This window comes from Dendrobates tinctorius, unplaced genomic scaffold, assembly GCF_039654945.1.
Source record: "Dendrobates tinctorius isolate UK_male_01 unplaced genomic scaffold, ASM3965494v1 ptg000162l, whole genome shotgun sequence".
NCBI lineage: Eukaryota > Metazoa > Chordata > Amphibia > Anura > Dendrobatidae > Dendrobates > Dendrobates tinctorius.
The window spans coordinates 49,226,040-49,252,565 of record NW_027361829.1 but is presented as its reverse complement, the minus strand read 5'-3'; the positions used below and the strand labels follow the sequence as shown (position 1 = coordinate 49,252,565).

The 26,526-nt window shown below is 42.9% G+C and overlaps 1 protein-coding gene and 1 pseudogene across 1 annotated transcript in view; one reads left to right on the top strand and one right to left on the bottom strand.

Moving 5' to 3' along the window:
* Positions 1 to 26,526, bottom strand: part of SUGCT (succinyl-CoA:glutarate-CoA transferase) — a 1,606,806-nt gene that overhangs the window by 1,334,438 nt on the left and 245,842 nt on the right. The window lies entirely within an intron of this gene.
* Positions 806 to 26,526, top strand: part of LOC141052608 (uncharacterized) — a 57,102-nt pseudogene continuing 31,381 nt past the window's right edge.

The window sequence follows — 26,526 nt, the reverse complement described above, 5'->3', positions numbered from 1 at the left end:
TCCTTTCTAAAGGCTCCAGGTGGACCATATCATGTTGCCTAAGTCTGGGAGGTATGAATACTGTTTGGTTGTTGCTGACATGTTCTCCAGTTGGCCGGAAGCATTTCCAGTTACCAACATGACTGCAAAAACCACAGCGAAGAAACTGGTGATGGAAGTCATATGCAGATATGGGGTTCCAGAAGTTGTTGAAAGTCATCAAGGTCCGGCCTTTTATTCTCATGTGTACCAGGAAGTTCTGAGAATGCTTGGATCCACTGTAGCCCTCCATACTACGTACCACCCACAATCCAGTGGGAAAGTTGAGAGGCTGAACGGCACACTGAAGGGACAATTGACCAAAATGATGCAGGAGACAACGGCTCCATGGCCAGAGCTCCTACCCATTGTACTATACCACATTCGTACTACCCCTATTGCAAAACATGGCCTGTCCCCATATGAGATATTGTTTGGTACTAGGCCCCCAGTTGCAAACTTCCAGCCTCAGCAGTTATCAGAAGAAACTGACCGTGCTGTTCAATATGTTATTCAGATTAGTAAAAATCTTGCTAACACCCATGCTCTAGTTTCTTCTTCTCTTCCAGATTCAGCAGAAACCGACACCTGTCATAACCTGAAGCCTGGTGATTTGGTAGTCGTGAAAAGGCATGTCAGAAAGCAAGGACTAGAACCTTTGTATGACGGTCCCTATCAAGTCCTCCTCATCACCCCTACATCAGTGAAACTAGAAGAAAGACCGACTTGGATTCACGCATCGCATTGCAAGCTGGTTAAACGAGCCAATAGCAAATAAGGGGGCATAATGTTTTGGTCTTTTGCATTTTCCATATTACTATTGGTAACCGCATGGGACAGCCTAAATTCCCCAACGTCCTTGAATAATAAATTTATACAACATCAAGAAAAATTACTGAGAGATTTGTTGGACAATTCCCAGTCTCTGGCAGACTGTTGGATTTGCACGTATTCACCAGTGTCAGCCACAAGCATCCCCTTTTTGGCTATCCCTGTTCCACCTGAGGAGTTATTTGCTTGGACTAACGGCTCTGACACACTCGCTAATAATGCCACGGATAATGCTAAGTTATGGAATTTAACTGTTGGTATATCTATTGTGGGATGGGTGGGATACCCCTGGTGGCAAGGTAACCTTTCAGGAAGTAATACACAACTTCAATATTTGGCCTACAAAGGAGGGGCTTGGGTCCCTAAGAATACGACTAGTTTAATCAATCTGGGGCAAGTTCCAACGTATGGTTTACAAGTCAGTTTCAATGTAACTTCACACTCTACTGATGCCTTCAAACCAATGTTGTTAGAAAGAAGGTTACATAATACGTCATGGGAATCTTCTAATTTGTTTCCACAGGGTTCTAACAAAACCTGTGCCAGTATTCCTGGCAATATATCTTGTAATGAGTCCTCTGAATATGTACCAGGAACCCCCACTTGTGGAAATCCTAATGCAGGTTATTGTAGTCCTTTAGGACAATCTCCAACTTGGTGCATGCTTCAGAATGCATCTGCATTCATAGACTTAGTTCATAGATTGGTACTGCAACATTCAGCCCTATGGGATTTACCTGATGATATGTTCTGGGTATGTGAAGACAATGCTTATAAATGGTTGCCAATAGGGGTAAGAGGTACTTGTACTCTGGGTCGCTTGACCCCGGCCACCTTTGTTATTCCGAACAAACAGTTGGATACACAGGCTATACCCAAACATACCTTATATAAAAGAGCTGCGGACAATTCACCCCGCCCTTCAGGGAGACCACATATAGTACAGATGAGTGTGGCCAATAAAATTGTCAGTTCCATTTTCATTTACCCTATGATTACACAAATGTGGGATAAATTGGTTAGGGCCACAGACTATCTAGATGATCAAATTTGGGATATATTGGACATACTTAATACTACTGTTGCTGTCCAAAATCAACTTATTATAGTCACTAATCAACATACTATAGTGCTGGACTACTTAACAGCAGCACAAGGTGGTATGTGTCTGGTCATTGGACCTGCTTGCTGTCATTATATAGATCCTAACAGTAGTATGAAGTTAAAGTTAAAGTTAGAAGACATTCAAAGACTCAGAGATTAATATGATAAACACAATGATCGTCATAAGGACAGTTGGTGGTCAGACACCTTCTCCTTTCTCAATCCAGCCAATTGGTTTAAGGGAATTGGGGGCTGGATAGCTGGGATCTTACAAAGCTTGTTGCATATTGCTGCCTGTATCCTTGTTGTATATGTGATACTAAAACTTGTTCTTTGGTGTATTTCTGTATGTATTAGGAAATTCTGCACTAAGACAGCTAATGATGATACCAAAGGCGTCGTTGCCCCTGCTCTTCTCTGCACCGATCTCAAAAGGCTACTTGATGGAGATGTTGAAGCCAAGCACATGGCTACCTACAAAAGATCTCCACCACCGTCATCAAAAATTGTTATTTGTGAACTGCAGTATACAGGGGGGACGGGTGCGCCAAGACAGCCATGACTGGTAACACAGCATCAGTCATGTGAAGACCAGTACCCCTCAAGCTGTTAGCTTGGGATAGCACCTCTGATGCTGCATATGTGTTAACAAAATTTATCTAGGGGGGAATTGTGAAGAACAGTATTCAGATGTACGGGACATCTTGTTCTCGGGGGATCCATTTTTGTGCTTGCGATGCCATTTTGTTGTTTACGAGTTAAATTTTGTAACTTAACTAGATGAAAGTTCACGGCTGTTATGAAACCAGACTGTTCCAGCTTGTACAAGATATGAGATATGAGAAGAGACCCTAAAAGAAAGTGCTATTGTTCTATATTCTACGTCACGCAGCTAGGGACATATTCCAATTTTCTTGCAATACTATTGGCTTAAATGTATTACGATTCTATTGGTAGCTGTTTACCTTGCATAATTAAGCAGGATGCTATGTAATGTGAGATTCAATAAACGGGGTTAGTGGTCTGCTTTGATCCTCCCATACAGAGACACATCTCCGTGTGGTTATTCTCAGTTGCTAGCAACATCCTGTGAACTAATTTGGAAATCACTGGATCAACCGTGAAGGGTTAATTTTGCCCTACCTCAACAGATATACTGTATCTATCTATAGATAGATGGATAGATATATCTATAGATAGAGAGATAGTTAGATATAACTAAAGATAGATAGATAATACCAAGCCCAATGTTTAGAAATAAAAATAATAAAATGGTACATAAAGTTAAATAAAGACACACACACAATCAGCATTAGGCCGGGGTCACACTTGCGAGAAACTCGCACAAGTCTCGCACTCGTACCAGAGCGTTCAGCTGCATAAAAATACATACAGCCGCACACTCCGGTCCCGAGTGTTGAGATGCGAGACTCGTGCGAGTTTCTCACAAGTGTGACCCCAGCCTTAAACACAATGTTTAATTTAAAAAATAATAGAAAAAAATGGCGTGGGCTCCCGTGCAATTTCCTGAGCCAGAGAGGGGAAGCCAGTGACAGGGGGCTGATGTTCATAGCCTAGGAAGGGGTTAATACCCATGGATCTTCCCATGCTATGAATATCAGTCAGCAGCTGTATATTTAGCCTTTACTGGCTATTAAAATAGGGGGATCTCCCAAAAAAAAAAGACGTGGGGTCCCGCTATAGTTAATAGCCAGAAAAGGCTATGCAGATAGCTGCGGGCTGATATTAATAGCATAAGAATGGGCCATGAATATTGATTGGCCCCCCGGCTACAAACACCAGCTCACAGATGCCCCAGAAATGGCGCATCTCTAAGATGCACCAATTCTGGCACTTAGCCTCTTTTCCCACTGGCGTGTAGCGGTGGCATATGAGGTAATATTTGTGGGGTTGATGTCACCTTGGTATTGTAAGATGACATTAAGCCCGGCTTAGTAATGGAGAGATGTCAATCAGCTACCTATCCATTACAAATCCTATAGTTGGTAAAGGGTTAAATAAACACACAGCCAGAATAAAGTATTTTAATGAAGTAAAACTGTTTCCCATCTTTACTGTTCTGTTAATCCATGAGACGCCCTCAATCACAGTACAAAAAAAATAATAAACCAACAGTGTACTTCCTGTTCCGCTGTAATCCATTTAATAACGAGTGTCCCACGATGATCTCCCCTATAGAGTAGTCACATCAGGAGATGTGACCTCTCTACAGAGCCTCCAGAGACATACTGACAGGAGATAAAGGCTCCTGCAGTGTTATCACTGAGGGTTCACTGTTGTGAATTCTCTCTCTGGCTTCCCTCTGGTGATTACTGAAGATAGTGGAGCTGGTCAGATTGAGAGTTCTCTTTCTGGGCTCCCTCTGGTGGTTACTGGAGGTAGTGGAACTGATCTGATTGACAGAGGCTTGCCACCGGATGATGAGGAAGACGATTTTCTTCCAGTGCCTCCTGAGGTCTGATGTCTCCTGCTCTTTCCCTGCATGTTCAGCTAGTGGTTCATTTCCAATTCTGTTTGCATTTGATCTGGTTTTGTTTATCTCTGCTTTGTGCGGGTCAGCCAGCTCCGGCTGGGGCTGTGCTGAATCACCGCCCATATGTTACAGCATGTGCCAGTTTGTTTTGTCCCCTTTTATAGTGGTCTCTTTTTGCTTTGCTTTCAGAATATACCAGAGTGCTGATATAGTGGTCTTCCCTTTCCTGTCCTGTCTGGTCAGTGTGGGCCCCATCGTTTGCTCAGTCTATTTTTCTGCCTGCGTTTGTGTTTTCATCTGGTCTCACCGACAATATATGTATGGGGGCTATCTATTCCTTTGGGGTCTGCTCCAGGGCAGTTTAGATTTCCCCTTTCTTGCTTTAAGCTTAGCTCTCCGGCTGTGCCGAGGCGTCTAGGATCATTGTAGGTACGCTCCATGGCTACTGCTAGTTGTGTGGACAGGATCAGGGGTCTGCATCCGCTTAGTTACCAACCTCTCTGGTTTTCTGTGGCTTAGCCTATCTCTATCTCTTTGATAACTCTCTTCTCGACCCTCTCCAATCCAGTTTCCGCTCTTTACGCTCTACTGAAACTGCCCTAACTAAAGTCTCTAATGATCTACTAACAACTAAATCAAATGGTCATTACTCCATGCTAATTCTCTTGGATCTCTATGTAGCATTTGACACTGTGGATCATCAGCTCCTCCTCACTATGCTACATTCCATTGGCCTCAAGGACACCGTTCTCTCCTGGTTCTCCTCCTATCTTTCTGACCGCTCCTTTACTGTATCTTTTGCTGGCTCCTCCTCTCATCTTCCCCTTACTGTTGGGGTTCCTCAAGGATCAGTCCTAGGCCCCCTCCTCTTCTCTTTGTATACTGCCCCTATTGGTCAAACAATCAGTAGATTTGGTTTCCAGTACCATCTCTATGCTGACGACACAAAATTATTCGCTTCTTCTCCTGACATCACGCCAGCCTTTCTAGAAAACATCAGCGATTGTCTAAATGCTGTGTCTAACATCATGTCCTCACTATATCTGAAACTGAACCTGTCAAAGACTGAACTCCTGGTGTTTCCTCCCGCTACTAATGTACCTATACCCGACATTGCCATTTCCGTGTGTGGTTCCACTATTACTCCGCAGCAACATGCCCGCTGTCTTGGGGTCATACTTGACTCTGAGCTTTCCTTTGTCCCCCACATACGATCACTGGCTCGCTCTTGTCATCTGCACCTCAAAAACATTTCTAGAATTCGACCTTTTCTTACTTTTGACTCCGCAAAAACTCTTACTGTTTCTCTTATTCATTCTTGTCTCGACTATTGTAACTCTCTTCTAATCGGTCTCCCTCTTACCAAACTCTCCCCCTTCCAATCTGTCTTGAATGCTGCTGCCAGGATCACATTCCTCGCCAATCGTTATACCGATGCCTCTACCTTGTGCCAGTCATTACACTGGCTACCCATCCACTCCAGAATACAGTACAAACTTATTACCCTCACCCACAAAGCTCTTCATGGCTCAGCACCACCCTACATCTCCCTTGTTTCAGTATACCATCCTACCCGCGCCCTCCGTTCTGCTGATGACCTGAAGTTAGCATCCTCAATAATCAGAACCTCCCACTCCCGTCTCCAAGACTATACACGTGCTTCGCCAATTCTTTGGAATGCACTTCCGAGGTCAATACGATTAGTCCCCAATCCCCACAATTTTAAGCGTGCCCTGAAAACTCATTTATTCAGACTGGCCTACCGCCTCAACACATTAACCTAATCTATCCCTATGTGGCACAGCCAAAAGTTTTTACCATAACCAGGTTCCCGGCATCACGTTCCCACATGCTTAATGCATCCATTAGCCCTCTGCATCTGTACTGTTACACACTTAACATTATGGCTGGTCCATAAAATCAGGGCAACTGTTACCACCCACCTTTCGTGTCTACCTCTTTCCTCATAGATTGTAAGCTTGTAAGCAGGGCCCTCATTCCTCTTGGTATCTGTTATGATCTATGTAATTATTATTATGCTGTAATGTCTATTGTCTGTACAAGTCCCCTCTGAAATGTAAAGTGCTGCGAAATATGTCGGTGCTATAGAAATAAAATTTATTATTATTATTATTATAGCCTGGGCCTGCTATCCTCCTTGGTGACCCATTCATAACAGTTCACTGGAGTTCATTCTCTCACTTTACGGCACTGCTGCGTGAGAATTTTCCCACACAGCGGTGCCGCAAGTGACAGCCTGAACTCCACTGACCTCTGACAGCAGAGTGATACACTTCGGGAGGATACCTGGCATCACTGTATCACCGGAGATCGTTGTGGGACAATCGTTATTACATGGATTATGTTGGAACAGGGAGTATACTATTGCTTTGTTATTTTTTTTTTTACAGGTGATCGAGGGCGTCGGGGATTAACTGTATGGTGAGTATGTACTGTATATTTGTGTATGTTTTTTTCTTATTTTACACTTGAACACACTAGCCAGATGATGGGAATACTACTGTCCCATCATCGGCTAGCTGTCACTGTAGTAGGCATAGCCGGATGGGACTAGTAGTCCCATCGGACGATGCCTGCCTAAATACAGATCCGCACACACACAGCCCTGCAGACCCCCATCGACCCCCGCAGACACCCGCACACACACATATACACAGACACCCGCACACAGACACGCATATCTCCGCACATACATAGTTACATAGTCTCTGCCCACACAGTCTCCACCCACACACTCTTCTTCCTACCGATCTGCAGCGTTTCACGCATGCAACTCCGCAGCAAAACCACTGATGTTTTTAAACCTGTGGTTTTGTTGCGGATTTGCCTGACTTATTGGAGGTCAATGGGTGCAGAAACCCATGTTGCGGAAAATAAAACGCTGCAAATCTGAGCGTATTTTTCCACAGCATGTGCACAACAAATCTCAATTTCACATTGACTTACGTTGGTAGTGCACTACACTGCAGATTTGATGCAATTCCGCACGTTCAAAAACACTGCGGAAATGCATCAAAATCCGCAATGTGTGCACATAGCCTAAGGAGTTGAATAGTACTTGGATGTATTGCACATGATTAATCTTTTAAGCTATACCATTCTACAAAACATGGACTAGGACTACTGCCTGGATATAGGAGGGGAACATGGGCAAAATCGTAAATACATATATATTAGACAAATATATGATTTAGTTAACTGTAAACAGATATACCATAGATACAGTATAATAACCCCAACAACCCCTTTAATAAGAATAGATGAGCAGTCTTTTATAATTCTGCCCAATATTAGCAAATGTCTGTTAAGAGAATTAAATCTGAAATGTCAAGTAGCCAGACAGTAAAAACAGACATAGGTTTCTAAATAAATTCCAGAAACAGCACTAAAGATAATTTAATACAATATACTGAGTCATTCATTGTGTTACGACCAGAAAAATGAGTCTACTGTTTATAGCGACTTGCTGAGTCACTGATCATAAAATCACTTAAATCTAGACTATGGCTTTTTTCACTGTGTTTGTTATGGCATAGCAAGGTTATCCTTTAGAATCTAATTGTTTTTTCCTTTCTTTTTTTCAGGGGGGTAGCAAACCTCTTAATAACCAAAGTGTTTCAGTTATAAATCAAAATATTTTACAGAGATTTTAAACACATAGACCTATCATTTATATTTCTTGGGCTACTAAGACTCAGTAGCTCCATCATGCGGGACTCCCATATAATCATATGGTCTCATAGAGACAATGTCACAAAGGAGAAAGAAAAAGACCGTTTTTTTCAATGTATCCACGCTGACCACACAAGGACAGAAATATTCTTCATAGCTTTATTGTGCCGACACGTTTTGTAGCAAATCTGCCACTTCCTCAAGGCCAAAGAATTCAAGAATATTTCTGTCCTTGTGTGGTTAGCGCGGATACATTGAAAAACCCGGTCTTTTTCTTCCTCCTTTGTGACATTGGTATCTACGGGAGTCTGCAGAGGCCACTGGTTCCTTTTACATTCTGCAAGGGGTTGTGACTGTTCACAACCTGTAAAGGTGAGTGCACTAACAGTGTATTGTCACCAAAAATATCAATTATATAGCCCTATGTGCGCTCTCTTTCCTAATTTCTCATAGAGACAATGGCATTGATTTTTAACTACCGTACATACAGTACATACACCGATTATAGTACAAGACACAATATACAAAGTAAGCAACATCCAATCAAATACAAGAAAAAAGGGCATATGATAAAGTTGCAGCACTTACGAACAGTGAGGCAACTAGAGTCGGATGGGCGCTGATGCAAGACTTGGATCGCCCCCACCCTTCCTGGTAATTATATATATATATATATATATATATATATATATATATATATACACTACCGTTCAAAAGTTTGGGGTCACCCAGACAATTTTGTGTTTTCCATGAAAACTTTATTATCAAATGAGTTGCCAAATGAATTTAAAATCTAGTCCAGACATTGACAAGGTTTGAAAAAAATATTTTTATTTGAAATAATAATTTTCTCCTTCAAACTCTGCTTTCGTCAAAGAATGCTCCCTTTACAGCATTGCAGGCCTTTAACATTCTAGCAGTTAATTTGCTGAGGTACTCTGGAGCAATTTCACCCCATGCTTCCCGAAGCCCCTCCCACAAGTTGGTTTGGCTTAATGGGCACTTTTTGTGTAACATATGACCAAGCTGCTCCCACAACAGCTCAACATACTTGCACAAGGGTTTTCAAGGTTATTGATTCTAATCATCCATTAGCCTTCTTACACAGTTAGCAAACACAAAGTACCATAAGAACAATGGAGTGATGTGTTATGAATGGGCACTGAGGAGGATAGCAGGCCCAAGCTAAGCCACAGAAAACCAGAGAGGTTGGTAACTAAGCAGATGCAGACCCCTAATCCTATCCACACAACTAGCAGTAGCCATGGAGCGTGCCTACGATTATCATAGACTCCTCGGCACAGCCGGAGAGCTAACTAAGCCTAAAGCAAGAAAGGGGAAATCTAAACTGCTCCGGAGCAGACCCCAAAGGAATAGATAGCCCCCAAACATATACTGTCGGTGAGACAAGATGAAAACACAAACGCAGGCAGAAAAATAGGCTGAGCAAATGATGGGGCCCACACTGCCTAGACAGGACAGGAAAGGAAAGACACTGTCTGCAATCACGCAAAAAACCCTGCAAAAAGTCCAACACGTCTGATGCACAAAAACACTGAAGTCGCACGACTTCGCCCCCACTATATCAGCACTCTGGTATATTCTGAAAGCAAAACAAAAATAGACCAATATAACAGGGGACAAAACAAACTGGCACATGCAGTAACATATGGGCAGTGATTCAGCATCAGGTGGCAAGCCTCTGTCAATCAGATCAGCTCCACTACCTCCAGTAACCACCAGAGGGAGTCCAGAAAGAGAACTTGCAACCCCTCTGTCAGTCTGACCAGCTCCACTTCCTTCAGTAATCACCAGAGGGAAGCCAGAGAGCGAATTCACAACAGTGATGGTTGTTGGAAATGGGCCTCTATACACCTATGAAGATTTTGCATTACAAACCACACGTTTGCAGCTAGAATAGTCATCTACCACATTACCAATACATAGAGTGTATTTATGAATCATTTATTGTTAGCTGCATTGTAATAAACTGTGCTTTTATATATATACAGTATATATATATATATATATATATATATATATACACAACTCTGGCAAAAATTAAGAGTCAACTGCAAAATTTCCAGTTTGTCTGTTCTTTCTCTTTTTAGGTATATTTTTCAGTAAAATGTAAATTGCTCTTTTATTCTATAGACTACTGACAACATGTCTTCGAATTTCCAAGCATTAAATTTTGTATTTATTTTCAGAAAATGAGAAATGGTCAAAATAACAAAAAAATGCAGTGCTTGCAGACCTGAAATAATGCTAAGAAAGCAAGTTCATAATCATTAAGAAACAAAAATACTAATGTGATGTATCGGAAGGGGTAATATTATCCTATAATATCTGTTATACTCAATCTCGAACCGTGTATGCTCAATGCTTGTTTTACCCAATCATTAAGGTGAAAAAAAATTTTTTAAAAATGGAACATTGGGTCTTAACTCAGGAAGAGTTCAGAAATCAATATTTTGTGGAATAACCATGATTTTGAATCATAGCTTTCATGTGTCTTGGCATGCTTTCCACCAGTCTTTCACACTGCTTTTGGGTGACCTTATGCCACTCCTGGTACAAAAATTTAAGCAGTTCTTCCTTGTTTGATGGCTTGTGACTATCCATCTTCCTCATGATTACATTCCAGAGGTTTTCAATGGGGTTCAGGTCTGGAGATTTGGCTGGCCATAACAGGGATTTGATGTGGTGGTCCTTCATCCACACATTGATTGACCTTGCCGTGCACTTCACCCCAGCTGCCATTTGCCATTTCTTTTGTAGGTCACTTGATGTCATTCTGGGGTTGTTGAGTGACATTCGAATAAGATGATGGTCATCCCAGTCAGTGGAGAGTCGTTTTCACCCTCTGCCAGTCTGTAGCTTTGTTGTTCCCAATGTCTACTGCTTGACCTTGCTGTAATGGACTGCTGTTTTAGAAATTTTAAGGATGGAGGCAACATGACGCTCACTGTATCTCTCTTCTAGTAAAGCCAGAATTGAGCCCATCTTTTCCTCACTCAAGACTTTTCTTTCCAACTCCTTTGGCATGGTTAAAAGTTATGTTTTCATTCCTATTACTTTTGAGATATTACTAGCACTTGTTTTGCCACCCAGCTTGTCCTATTGTAAGAGGATTGTGAACACCATAGTAGGGTTTTTTTTATACTTTCCATTGTTCAATAAGTTTTGGTTCAGGTGATCACCTAATCAGAAGCACATTAAGAAGAATGAGGTGTACTCTGATTGGAATTCAACTGACACTGGAATGGAATGGCTGTCAGACACGTAGAGAAGCTGATTTTTATAAAACTGTGCAGTGGTCTCTTAATTTTTGCCAGAGCTGTATATATATAAAATATGCATAAAAAAGAAAAAAGCGGATGGCACCGCTGTTACCGTGAGTTCAACTTGTGCGTGGTTGTCAGTTATAGGCTTGCCTGCAGCCACGGGTGCACGTCCTGGAAAATCAAAGCAATATCCAAATCCATGTGGAGAAAAATGGACCACATTCTTCAGGCTGGTGAGGAAACGCTGCTATTTTATTAGCACATACAATACATGTTGGCCGGGGGAGTGATAGCAGGAGTGAACAGAAAGCTGACAACGGCCGTATCACTCCCCCGGCCAATAAAATAGCAGCGTTTCCTCACCAGCCTGAAGAGTGCGGTTCATTTTTCTCTACATGGATTTTTATATATATAATTATACACACAGACTGCTCAAAAAAATGAAGGGAGCACTTAAACAACATCTTACATTGTTTACAGTCCATCACCGTGCAGGGCAATTGGTATTTGCCAGAGTACACCAAGATTGGCAGATTCGACATTGGCGCCCTGTGCTCTTCACGGATGAGAGCAGATTCACACTGAGCACATGTGACAGACGTCACAGAGTCTGGAGACACTGTGGTGGACATTCTGCTGCCTGCAACATCCTCCAGCATGACTGGTTTGATGCTGCGCCAGTAATGGTGTTTGAAGGCATTTCTTAGGAGGCACAAACAGCCCTCTATGTGCTAGCTAGAGGTACACTGACTGCCATTAGGTACTGGGATGAGATCCTCGGACACATGTGAGACCAAATGCGGGTGCAGCGGGCAATGGGTTCCTTATGATGCGTGACAATCCTAGGCCTCACGTGGCTGTGTGTCAGCGGTTCCTGCATGATGAAGGCATTGATGCTATGGACTGGCCTGCCCATTCCCATCGATCACATCTTGGACATCATGTCTCGTTCCATCCACCAACCTCACGTTGCACAACAGACTGTTCAGGAATCCAGACTGAGTCTTTAATCCAGGTCTGAGGAGAGATCGCTCAGAGAACATCCGCCACATCATCAAGAACATGCCCAGCCATTGTAGGTCACACAGGCACTTGGAGACCACAAACACTACTGATGATAATCCTTGTCTTGAGGTATTTCTACTGAAGTTGGATCAGCCTGTAATTTGATTTTCCACTTTGATTTTGAGCATCATTCCAAATCCAGACCTCCATGGGATATTCACTTTGATTTACATTTTATTGCTCTCAACGCATTACAGTATGCAATGAATAAAATTTGCAACTGGGATATTTCTTTCAGTGATATCTAGGATGTGATATTTTAGTGTTCCCTTTATTTTTTTAAGCAGTGTATATACACATGTCCTCCATCCTGGTACAGTCATGGCCAAAAGTATTGACACCCCTGAAATTCTGTCAGATAATATTCAGTTTCTTCCTGAAAATGATTGCAAACACAAATTCTTTGGTATTATTATCTTCATTTAATTTGTCTTAAATGAAAAAACACAAAAGAGAATGAAGCAAAAAGCAAAACATTGATCATTTCACACAAAACTCCAAAAATGGGCCGGACAAAAGTATTGGCACCCTCAGCCTAATACTTGGTTGCACAACCTTTAGCCAAAATAACTGCCACCAACCGCTTCCGGTAACCATCAATGAGTTTCTTACAACGCTCTGCTGGAATTTTAGACCATTCTTCTTTGGCAAACTACTCCAGGTCCCTGATATTTGAAGGGTGCCTTCTCCAAAGTGCCATTTTTAGATCTCTCCACAGGTGTTCTATGGGATTCAGGTCTGGACTCATTGCTGGCCACCTTAGAAGTCTCCAGTGCTTTCTCTCAAACCATTTTCTAGTGCTTTTTGAAGTGTGTTTTGGGTTATTGTCCTGCTGGAAGACCCATGACCTCTGAGGTAGACCCAGCTTTCTCACACTGGGCCCTAAATTATGCTGCAAAATTTGTTGGTAGTCTTCTGACTTCATAATGCCATGCACACGGTCAAGCAGTCCAGTGCCAGAGGCAGCAAAGCAACCCCAAAAAATCAGGGAACCTCCGCCATGTTTGACTGTAGGGACCGTGTACTTTTCTTTGAATGCCTCTTTTTTCTCCTGTAAACTCTATGTTGATGCTTTTGCCCTAAAAGCTCTACTTTTCTCTCATCTGACCAAAGAACATTCTTCCAAAATGTTTTAGGCTTTTTCAGGTAAGTTTTGGCAAACTCCAGCCTGGCTTTTTTATGTCTCGGGGTAAGAAGTGGAGTCTTCCTGGGTCTCCTACCATACAGTCCCTTTTCATTCAGATGCCGACGGATAGTACGGGTTGACACCGTTGTACCCTCGGACTGCAGGGCAGCTTGAACTTGTTTGGATGTTAGTGGAGGTTCTTTATCCAACATCCGCACAATCTTGCGTTGAAATCTCTTGTCAATTTTTATTTTCCGTCCACATCTAGGGAGGTTAGCCACAGTGCCATGGGCTTTAAGCTTCTTGATGACACTGCGCACGGTAGACACAGGAACATTCAGGTCTTTGGAGATGGACTTGTAGCCTTGAGATTGCTCATGCTTCCTCACAATTTGGTTTCTCAAGTCCTCAGACAGTTCTTTGGTCTTTTTTCTTTTCTCCATGCTCAATGTGGTACACACAAGGACACAGGACAGAGGTTGAGTCAACTTTAATCCATGTCAACTGGCTGCAAGTGTGATTTAGTTATTGCCAACACCTGTTAGGTGCCACAGGTAAGTTACAGGTGCTGTTAATTACACAAATTAGAGAAGCATCACATGATTTTTCGCACAGTGCCAATACTTTTGTCCACCCTCTTTTTTATGTTTGGTGTGGAATTATATCCAATTTGGCTTTAGGACAATTCTTTTTGTGTTTTTTCATTTAAGACAAATTAAATGAAGATAATAATACCAAAGAATTTGTGTTTGCAATCATTTTCAGGAAGAAACTGAGTATTATCTGACAGAATTGCAGGGGTGTCAATACTTTTGGCCATGACTGTATATATATATATCCCCTATCTTGTATATATGTCACTTATCGTGCCTGGGCCCTATCCTTATAAAGAATTCATTTTTTTCTTTGGTGAAAAAAATCTGCTTTGTGGTTCTTCAATCAGCATTTAAAGCTTTCTGCTAATTAGATTTCTGTGCACAGGTGCCAGACTGTACACTAGAGGCCCAGTCACACACAGCAATCTCGCTAGCGAGATCGCTGATTTTGTGACGCCACAGCGATCTCACCAGCGAGATCGCTGTGCGTGACGGGGATCAGCGACCGGCTCCCCTGCCGGGTATCGCTGATCGTGCACTATCGTGCACAGACATTTTTTGATCATTGCTCTCTCGCTGGCCAGTGTGCATCGCTGCGTGTGGCAACGGGAGACAATGATCAGCAAGGCTCCCAGCACTCTCAGCAGGCGCTGGGAGCTGGTATCTAAGGTAAATATCAAGTTACTAAAGGCCCCGTCTCACTAAGCAATCTCGGTAGTGAGATCGCTGCTGAGTCACAACTTTTGTGACGTAACAGCGATCTCACCAGCGAGATCGCTGTGTGTGACAGCGATCAGCGAGCGGCCCCCCTGCCGGTATCGCTGATCGCTGCAAGAAATCTCTGGACATTTCTTTGGTCGCTGGTCTCCCGCTGGCCAGCACACATCGCTGTGTGTGACAGCGGGAGACCAGCGATCAGGTGTAAAAAATAATAAAAAAAATAAAAAATATAGTTATTCTCACCTTCCGACGTCGCGTTCAGCCATCCTGCCTCTCTCCACGCTCCGGTCCTAGTGATCCTTTGCACGAATGACCGCGAGACTTTGTTATCCCGCGAGACCGTGACATCTCGCGGTCATTCATGCAAAGGATCACTGGGACCGGAGCGTGGAGAGAGGCGGGATGGCTGAACGGGACGTCGGAAGGTGAGAATAACTATATTTTTTATTTTGATTCTATTTTTTACAGGATGGCCAGCGATGCCGGGCGCTCGGCATCGCTGTGCTGATCGCTGGTGAAGCTGTCTGTGTGACAGCTCACCAGCGATCACATAGCGACTTACTAGCGATCCTGACACCTTGATATCGGTGTCGGGATTGCTGGTAAGTCGCTAAGTGAGACGGGGCCTTAAGTGACGCGCGTCACTTAGTTACCCGATGTGTACCTTAGAAACCAGCATCCTCACTGGTGCTGATCGCTGGTGAAGCTGCCTGTTTGGCAGCTCACCAGCGATCATGTAGCGATGCACCAGCGATCCTGACAAGGTTGTAGCATTGTCGGGATCGCTGGTGCATCGCTTAGTGTAATGGGGCCTTAGGTCATCTCCTCCCTGTCTGTGGTTCCACTGTAACCAGACAACATGAGCAGTCTGGAAAATTGGTGCAAGATGTGCCATTAATGAGGAAAGACTGCCATCTGCTGGTCAACCAAAATCAAGCAGAACTGAAATGTGCAGGAAGATTTGCAGAGGGAGGAACCTTGTGCGTTGGACCGCATCAGGTGACCCTCTGTAAGAACTGCCCTGATATAAAAGACCAGCGTGCCAAACCACAGGGGGATTTGGCGCCAGGAAAGAGAGAGGGACAGACGTGCTCCAGAGACTCCATTGAGACCAATGTGACAGGCCTCAGCAGGGAGTCTGCGCTACCTGCATGTCGGTCTCCACCTGGCAAAGTCTAGATCCCCCGGAAGTTATGCCTGAGTACGGCTTACATTGGTCAGAGACGGAATCTGCACCCTGCGCTGGTCAAGCCTTTGAGGTCAGACTACACCTGTCAAGAGTTGAGGCCCAGTTCTCTCTGCTCCAAGTCTGAGAGACTTTCGCCGACGGTCAAGCCGAGAAGAGCTGTGCGGCGACTGTGACAGGGGAGGCACACCTGTGAGAGAGGAGGGACAATGCAAGTTAGCAGGGCCGTCACTTCCTGCTATAACCTACGGTACCAGGGTCGGCTGGGACTAGGATTACAGTTTGGGAGGGGGACGATGGTGCATGGGAGGCTCAACAGGCTTTAATAGACTACATCAGGAAGAGACTTGCGGCCTAGCGGGAAAATCCGGTGACCCATGCTAGAGCCAGAGCTTCAAGTGAGAACTCACGTGGTGTCTCCCAAGACTGGCACACCACTAACGTTAAGTACTGAGAGACTTTCTAGCTTGTTCATAACCTATTATAATTCTCTATATTGTTAAATTACATATTTACTAACCCTAATTGTTTAGCAGTTATTGTTGTACAAAAATACCAATATATCAACCAGCCTCCGCCTCGTGATCTCTGTACGTTGCAACCAGACACCTGCAATACACCACAACCTCTCTACCTGTCTTCAGTCTTTGAATGGCAGGTCTCTGCTGAGATTCCAAACATATGAGACAGATCATTAAAAGACTGGAGGCAGACGGAGGGGCGAGGTCATCACAGACAGGGAGAAGACCAAGTGCAGAGACGAGCCCCTGTGCACCAAAATCTAAATAGCAGAAAACTTCAAATGCTGGTTACAGAAGAACAAGAAAGTGGTTTTCTTCATCAAAGGTATCAATCTGCAATGTATAACAGTGCTACTACAGCCATGTCTTTGCTTTACATTACAAATTTGTACTGACAGGTTCCTGAATAGAGGAAGTGTTTTATCTGTGGGTGGATGCTATGAGCACAGATGCTGCTGAAATGTTTATGTTGTTTCTGTTTGCTCCATCAGATAAATGGAGTCAAATACTTTTTTAGGAGTGCAAGAAATGCTGATAACAACTCTGCAAACAGTGTAGCATACATATGGAGTATGAAAGTTAATAAATATGCGATTCTTCAGATTTTGTATTAGTCAATGCCTGATAAAGAGACCTGAGTAGTCTCGAAAGCTGCAATTTGTTACCATCTTTTCAGTTAGTCATTAAAAGGTATCAACCACTGAGGACTCTCAATTGTGGACAGTTAATATGGATATCAAAAGTACAGTGTTTAAGAATTTATAAAAGTTTTCATTTAATAATAGCAGGTACATGACAACATTTTTGTGAACCCTTAAAATGCAACCAAGAAGGAATCTTACCCCTGGAGCTCAAAGCTAAGCTAGGAGATCACATTGAACCCATGGTATGAGCCTTTTTAGAGATACACATATAGCCTTCTGAAAAGACTCAAGAGTAATCCTGAGGTTGTAAAGCGACAAATTTGTTAATAATGTGGCAAATATTTTTTATAGTGTACAGTATAAGGACTCTTTCAGACATCCGCGGATCTCGGTACTATCTAGGTCCGCAATGTACAGACACGCCAAGGGTCTCCCTACCAGAGCATGACAGCTTCATATATTTCTATGAGTCTGTCATGGTCATGTCAGGACACCCGCAGGCAGTCTATGCATTGTGTTCCGTGACCTGACCAAGATTTATCACTAATGACTGAGTCATGTGCTGTCAAAACCTAAAGACAGCAGATGTTTTCTAGGCTATTTGTGGGCTATTTTTAAAGTTTTATGTAAGGTTCAGTATGAGCATTTGCGTTTTGTGAGACAAGAACAAATGTTTTCAGCCTTGTGTAAACATTTAATAGGTTGAACAGTTCCTTTTGGCCATTGTCAAACTTGGATGCCTAGGGTCAACCAGTTGAATTGATTCCAGGGGGCCCAACCTACAGATACATGGAAATACTTTATATATATATATATATTTCGTGTGCAAATTTTCCACTGCAAATTTTATTGCATATCTTCTGAAAATTCACATCACAATGAAAAACAAAATCCAAATTTGTATGTGTACAAAGGGCTTTTTACAAGGTTTTGAAGCAGATTTTGCTTCGACATTCACAAAAAAACACTTGAACAAGTCAATCTTTGAGGGGTTTCTGCCTGAAAAAAATGTAGACACTGAATCATCTGAAAGCAAAAAAATGCCTCATACTACACTAAAATATACATATATTTTTTCATGGTAATCACAACAAAATCCACATAAAAAAGTTCCATGTGAACATACCTATACATGCAGATTTGTTGTGGATTTTGATCAGGATTTGCTGTAAATTTCATCCAATGCATTCAAGATGAAATTTCCAGTGAAAATCTGGCGTAACCAATTTCTCTATAAATATTTTCTGCAGTGTATACATGATTTGGTAAAACCTCATCCGTATCCTATTTTCCACCATTAATTATACGCAAAATTTTCTAGTTTAGGCCATATGTCAGGTTGCAAAAAATTACTCAAAACTAGAGTTGAGCGAAACGGGTCGGTCAAATTCATAAGTCGCCGACTTTCGCTAAAGTCAGGTTTCATGAAACGAAACCCGACCATAGCGTGAGGTCGGCCATGAGGTCGGCAACCAGAGCGCCAAAGTCGCATTTCAAATGATGTTTCCAGCACCCTTTTTCAGCCAATGATGGAGGACGCACACTGTGGGCAACGCGATGACATGGGCAGCGGTCACCATCTTTGAGAAGGGCATGCAAGTGATTGGCTTGCTTTGTGTGGCGTCACAGGGGCTATAAAAGGGAGTGCACGCTGACCGCCATCTTACTTCTGCCGATCTTAGCATAGGGAGGGAGAGGTTGTTGCTGCTGATTCTGAATAAGGGAGAGCATTAGGCAGGGAAGAAGAAACAAAAACTGTTTCTGCCGGTAGCGATTTTCACTGTACAACACAAGAGTATGTGTGCAGTGACAGGGGAGGATATATTTGTGTGCATAAGCTCTGTTGGTTATTAGGCTGCCTTATAAGGCTCCCTAATAGCTGCATTGCTGTTTGCACACTGCTGTGCAAACCTTGTACCTTGTCATACACCAGCCAATTTCAGCCTGTTAAATTGAGGTGTAATCTATAGTGGGCCTGAGATAATAGTTCAGCCTCCTAAAATCTCTAGGGAGATTCAAACTCTCCCCAATACTATATACAACTTGTACCTTGTCATACACCAGCCAATTTCAGCCTGTTAAATTGAGGTGTAATCAATAGTGGGCCTGAGATAATAGTTCAGCCTCCTAAAATCTCTAGGGAGATTCAAATTCTCCCCAATACTATATACACCTTGTACCTTGTTTTACAGTACCATATAGCTGGTGGTATTTTGAGTACATTTTCCCAAAAATGAGGAAGTATGGTGGAAGAGGCCGTGGACGTGGGTTGCCAACTGGTACAGATGGTGGCGGTGGTGCATCTGCTGGTAGTGGCAAAAGCACAATAGCACCTAAGGCAGGAGGTGTTGAGCCTGAATCATCATCTGGCTCCACAAGGCCTCGAAGGCTCCCTTTTCTGGAAGTAGGTAAACCGCTTTTGAAGCCGGAGCCTCAGGAACAAGTTTTGGCTTACAATGCTGACACAGCCTCGAGCTCTATTGCCTCCTCTTCTGAAGTTTCGAAAAATAAAAGCACTGAGTCGTCAAGTGCTGGCTCCTGGTCAAGAAGAACCCCTTTCCTTGTGTCCTTCACCCCCACCAAAAGTGAATGATGCAGCAGGCCACACTTCACATTAGTCCATGTAGCTCTTTCTCACATACAATGCCTGGATTATCAAGTCAAATCATGAATTCCCCAGTCCAAGATGAATCTGACATGGAGTGTGGGTCGCCAGCCAGGGCAGTGGGGTTAATCGGCACCAGGCCAGTGTCTCAGAGGCATGTGTCACGGTGGTGGTGACCCGGTCCGTGGCCCTGGGCGTCCATGCAAAGGGGTGAATAACGTTTATAGTTGAATGATACGTGACGCCACCTGTGGTTTCTGATCAGATTGACCAGCACTGCAGTGTCGCTTCTCTGGGACAGATGTTATGGTGCAGCGAAGATGTAGAAGCCCTGCACAGGTAGGGCCGTAGTCGCAGGGCAGATTAAAGAGTTGGTAGATGGTGTGCAGTGCAGGATGTAGCAGAGCTGTGCGCCAGGCACAGGAGAAAGATGACAGACACAGTCGTGCAGTTCCTTTACCTGTACTTGGTAAGTGCCGTCCAGGACCCAGAGTACAGATGGAGAAGGAGTTGGTCAACCTGGAAGCAAATTAGGAATTCTCTCTCTGCAGATAGGTAGTGTGGCCTCCGTTCTAGTGCTTATCTGAGGTACTCGCAGTGCTGAGTTCACTGAAGTTCCCCCTGTTGACTCTCTTTTGGAACTTTCTCGTATGGCAGGCAGCAGTAGCCTTTTTCTTCTGGCTCACACATGTTGCTGCTGGGGCCTCCGAGCCTTAGTTGGGAACAGAGCATTTACAGCTGCTACTTCCTCCGGTTTCTGCTGCAGGACCATCAGTGTCACTACAAACTCGGAGACCGGAATCCGGACCATGCGCTCCAGCTAGGAGTGAGCCTTAACTCTGCTCATCCTCCAGCTCCCCTTCTCACTTCCCCTTCCCTGCACAGAGTGCCCTAACTTACCTCCTCCCGACCACAGAGAGCAGCTCCTCAGCAGTCAGGTTCAGAGCTCTCCCTGCAGGCCTGGAGTGGGAACTGTGTTGTGTGTTGGTTTAACTGCTAGAGAGATCCTTCGTTGCTCCCAAGCATGACATCACACTCCCTAGGAGGAAGGTAATGCCACTGTGGCGACCATACTCCTGGGGGAGCAATTTTTAGGGAGCACTATACTCTGGAGAATGATATATGGGGCCCACCATACACTGGAGCATTCCAAAGGTGGACATCAGACACTGGAGCAGCATTTACAGGGCCCATTATACACTGGAGCATTAGAAATGGGGCCTATTATATATGGAGCATTATTTGGGCCCATAAGACACTGGAGCATCATCCATGGGGACCAACATATACTGTAGCATTATGTGGCGCTCATCATATACTGTATCGAACATTATATGGGACAAATGATTCTGTATGTAGAAATATATGGGCCTCATTACTCTGTATGGCGCACTATGCGGTGGCATGTGTTAAAGGAGCCCAGTGACACTCTTTGGCCCTGGGCCCATGAAAATCTGGAGCCAGCCCTACTCCCCCCCACAACTTTAGCTAAATAACCCCCAGTTCTCAATGCCTATTATTATAAAGTAAATTAAGGTTGACAAGCTTAAGTAATAAGAATTGATGTTTTTGGCATTAAAATGGGCACTGTAGGTGTGTTTCCTGTCCTCCACTCACTGCTGACTTTTCTTCCCCATTGACTTGCATTGGGTTTCGTGTTTCAGTCGGCCTTCGACTTTTCACGATAATCGGCCGATTGCATTCGACTCGACTTTTGCGAAAGTTGGGTGGTCCGAACCTGACTCGACCCGAAAAAGGGAAAGTCGCTCATCTCTACTCAAAACCGAGCACATCTCACATTCTACTAAGCATGTCATATAGTGGACTAAGATATCCACTCCTACTGCCTACAATCTTCCATAGTTGTTTTCAGCAGCTTTTCATTCTGTCCGAATCACTCAACTCTTGCACACAATGGTACAACATGCATTAGCAGGTAGTATAGGGGATCTACTGGTGCTATGTTACATCCTGCCTGCAAGCAGTAAAGGCTCATTGACACGTCAGTATTTGGTCAGTAATTTGCATCAGTGTTTGTATGCCAAAGCCAGGAATGGAACTTACCAAGAAAAAAATATAATTGAAAGACTGATGTCTGTTCTTTGCTTTGGAGACACTCCTGGTTTTGGCATACAAATACTGATGAAATACTGATCAAAAATACTGATGTGTGAAAGAGGCCTAAGACAGTAAGCATTTCTAACCTGCATGTGCTGACTGCGTCTTACTACCCGACTGCTGCCTGACTCATTGACAGGTCTGGCCCACCTGCTACTATTGGATGCTATGATTGATTACATGAAGGGACAAGCAGGGCATTGTAGCAGAGCTCTAGTTATATCTCTTTGTCCCCATTCCATTATCTAAAAGAGAAGGAAGTGCAGCAAAGTGAAATTTAAAGATTTTAAGAATAATAAAAACATTATTAATGCTGGAATCTTGTGGCCTATTGGGGGATTCACCAGCTCCCCCGTGGACCAGTCCAATGCAGCATCTGGTTCTTATAAGTTCACCAATATAGGCAGACTGTATCATGTGAATTGGGTGATGCATATGGTGATGTATTCCCTGCAGCACTTTTCCTAGGTAAAAGTGGTAATGGTTTACTAGTATGTTTGTCAAGTGGAAGCTCTAAGAATAAAATAGCAGTAGGACAACAATAGATAGATAATTTTAATAATTTGAATCAAAGATTGTTGTGGTAATGTATTCCTGCATGTTTGGGATAGTTGCCATATTAGACCCCCATTTATTTACCAGAGACAATAGAAGCAATGGCATTGAGACAGAGAGAATAAAGTTTTTGAAAGAAATCTGTCAGTAGGTTTTTTCTACACCATTTAAGAGCAGCATGACGTAGGGGCAGAGACCCTAATTCCAGAGATGTGCCACTTACTTGGCAGTCTATTGTCATTTTCATAAAATCATTGTTTCATCTGCTGCATATGAACTACCAGTTCTCTGTATACTGAGCTCTGTAAAATCCTGCCCACAGCATTAGCAGCTTTCTTTGTGCACTGAGAGAAATCTGACAATCATTGGTGGAAGCAGGGTTATTTACAGTAAAGTTAAAAAATATGTAGGATTACAAGGCAGTACATTTACTACTTGTCTAGTTATAATCTCATAAAAGAGTGATTTTAATTAAACTAAAGCAAGCAGCCCAGTAAGTGACACATCGCTGGAATTAAGGTCTCTCTCTCTCTACATTATGCTGCTCTCAGACTAGATGGCAATAACTGGTGACAAATTCATAAGTGTTATGCAAATTGTTAATGAGACTGAAATTAGAAAACACATCTGTCTACCCGTCTGAGTCTACAGATGTCTCTGAAAGCCATTCACATGACCTGCCCCTCCTAGATTCCCAGAGCAGCAGCTTAAAAGTATTTTATATTAAAATCTGAAAACCTATACCCAGAATCCAAGTACAGTTAGAAATACGCTCCTCACATTGGTCCATAGCAATTCTTATCTCTTCCTGCTGCAGCAAGCTTTCTTTTTTTGTGCTTTTGTTTTCTCCTTCACCCTTCTTCCAAAAGTCATAACTTATTCACTCAACATTTCTAAGTGCAGTGGAATGGTAAAAAAAAAAACATTGCGATTGCTTTTTGTTTTTTTTTCAGTGCTAAGTGTGGATTTTAGTTAACCTTCTCAATGTCCCTACAATGTTCACGTGTGAAAATCCTAAGGATTTTGAAGTCCTATCTATTGACCTAACCAAGAAATTCTGTGGAAGAGGCAACAATAAAAGAAATAGTACAAGCTTTAGGTACACCAAGAAACCAATTGCTATACGGTATGGGAATGTGGCACGATAGGAAGTGACCACCTAGGTTTTTTATATTTGTTTCTTCACAATATCGCTGGCTATAGAGTTTTTTCATGGGAGAGTGGGTTTATTTTACTGTATCTTATTTTATATGTATAGGTATTCATATTCTTTTCATCCTCTGTCTAGATTCACGCCTCCATGTACTAATCAGTTTCTTCTTTTTCATATGGCCCATGCCCATTATTTGCAGTATTCTTCCAAGTTGTTGAATATATTAGATGGAGAAAAATACATCTTTCTTGACAGGCGGCTTCCTTTCCATTGATGCCATTGTCTCGGTCGTGTCCTCTCTGAATATGATGAACTCTCTTCACAACCTCAAAAAGTATTTACCATATACACAAATGGACCCAAGTATCTATTATTTAAAGAGAATCCTTTTAATATACTTACGGTACATGAATTTCAAGACCTCTTTCCATCTGACACCCTTGGCACAACATACAACGCATGACTTTCTTCATGCTGCAATTTGTGTTTTTTTTCTGCCACCCTGCTGGAAATAACAATGACCAAATGGAAGGACTAGCCCATGGTGATTCCCCATACAGTTTTCTGGATAAATGTCTAATAATATACCATGGGATCCAGGTATAGGATTTATCGGGTTGGTTATTGTCATCACAATCCCTATATATGAATATATCCTTGTGGGGTAGTATTCCTTCATTCATTTTGCCTTTCCCCTTTATTTTTCTATTTTATTCTTTATCCATATGCACCAATAGGCTTTATCTCTGTTATGTTATCCTTTGCATCTAGCACTTTAGTCCTCCTAGGTATTCTGCATGCACCATTAAACAGAAGGTCCATTGCTCTGTGGTAACACCATGACCAGATGCGCTGATGCGCCATTGCACCAGCTGCATTACATTAACAAGGTAAAAGGTCTGGCGATGGACACATGGGATGATTACCAGATTCTGATAGACACATGGGCTATTCAAGTACCCTTAAATCTCTCCACCTAAGCAGCCTCCCTGAAGAATAGGGGAAACGCGCGTTGGGGTGGGAGACACAGCGGTCACTCAGCACTTTCAGCACTATTAGGCAAAACATATGCACTAATATTTTCTGTCATGCCATTGCAACCCTGTGCATGTTATCTACTAACAACCTGGGTCTGTTTGCTCTAATTTTGTATTAACCTTTCATACAAATTAATAATACTGTTCCACAACACACACACTGGGGCACTTTACTGTAAGATAATACTGAATTTTACTCTGATCCACATATACATGCAGGCTTAGCCACATATGATCCTGTGGGTTTCACACTCCCAATTCTTGCAGCAAAAAGCACTTAGCCAAACAGGTTTATATTTGTTAAAATTCCTGGTTAAAGTTATTCTATCTGCAAGTATTGGGGTCTGTCTCCACAGAACCAATGTAGCTTTTTTTTGTGTATGATTACCCGAGTATACTATTTTAAGAAATAGAAATAGATCTATTTCAAGTATACATTTTTTCCACTGCCATCTTTATTGACACAAGGCACCTACTTTAAAGGGAACCTGTCGGCACTTTTGACCGATATAAGATAAGCCCTGAAAGGCAGTGGCCATATCTACAGCATTCTATAATGCTGTACATAAGCCCCCGATCCGACCTGAAAGATAAGAAAAATAATTACACTAACCTGGGGGGTGCGGTCCGGTCCGATGGGTGTTACAGGCAAACTTATCTGCAATGTTGAGGGCAGAGCAAATTCCTGCAGGGCGCAGGCTCTGGGCCTCTCTGACCTTTCACGGCATCTGCGCACTGCAGTACTTTGATCTGCCCTCAACAGGGCAGAGAAATACGCCTGTGCAGGAGCGGGATGCCGAGGAGCCATGAAGCAAGCAGGAGGGCGGCACTGCAAGAAGATGGGAGGCGCCGGACCCGGACCTGCGACACCCACTGGACCGGACTGCCCTCCCCAGGTGAGTATAATAAAACTTATTTTTCTTATCTTTCAGCATTCTATAATGCTGTAGATAAGGCCTCAAAGGCAGTGGCCGCATATTATATCGGCCAAACCCGATGACAGGTTCGCTTTAATTTTTTTATTCTTTGTTTTGTCATGATTTACTAATAAAATATTGTTTATTGTATCTGTTGATATGTACACTCCTTTATTCTTCAGATTCCTATCTGGGTTTTGTTTTGTTCATTAAGCTACGGAGTGTGACCTTTGTGCTGTTAAGGTTTCTGTGGACTAACATGTATGCTTATAATGAATATTATATACAGTGCCTTGCGAAAGTATTCAGCCCCCTGGAACTTTTCAACCTTTTCCCACATATCATGCTTCAAACATAAAGATACCAAATGTAAATTTTTGGTGAAGAATCAACAAGTGGGACACAATAGTAAAGTTGAATGAAATTTATTGGTTATTTTAAATTGTTGTGGAAAGTCAAAAAGTGGGACGTGCAATATTATTCGGCTCCTTTAACTTAATACTTTGTTGCGCCACCTTTTGCTGTGATTACAGCTGTAAGTCACTTGGGGTATGTCTATCACTTTTGTACATCGAGAGACTGAAATTCTTGCCCATTCTTCCTTGGCAAAGAGCTTGAGCTCAGTGAGGTTTGATGGAGATCATTTGTGAACAGCAGTTTTCAGCTCTTTTCAGATTCTCGAATGGATTCAGGTCTGGACTTTGACTTGGCCATTGTAACACCTGGATACATTTATTTGTGAACCATTCCATTGTAGATTTGGCTTTATGTTTGGGATCATTGTCTTGTTGGAAGACAAATCTCTGTCCCAGTCTCAGGTCTTCTGCAGACTCCAACAGGTTTTCTTTAAGAATGG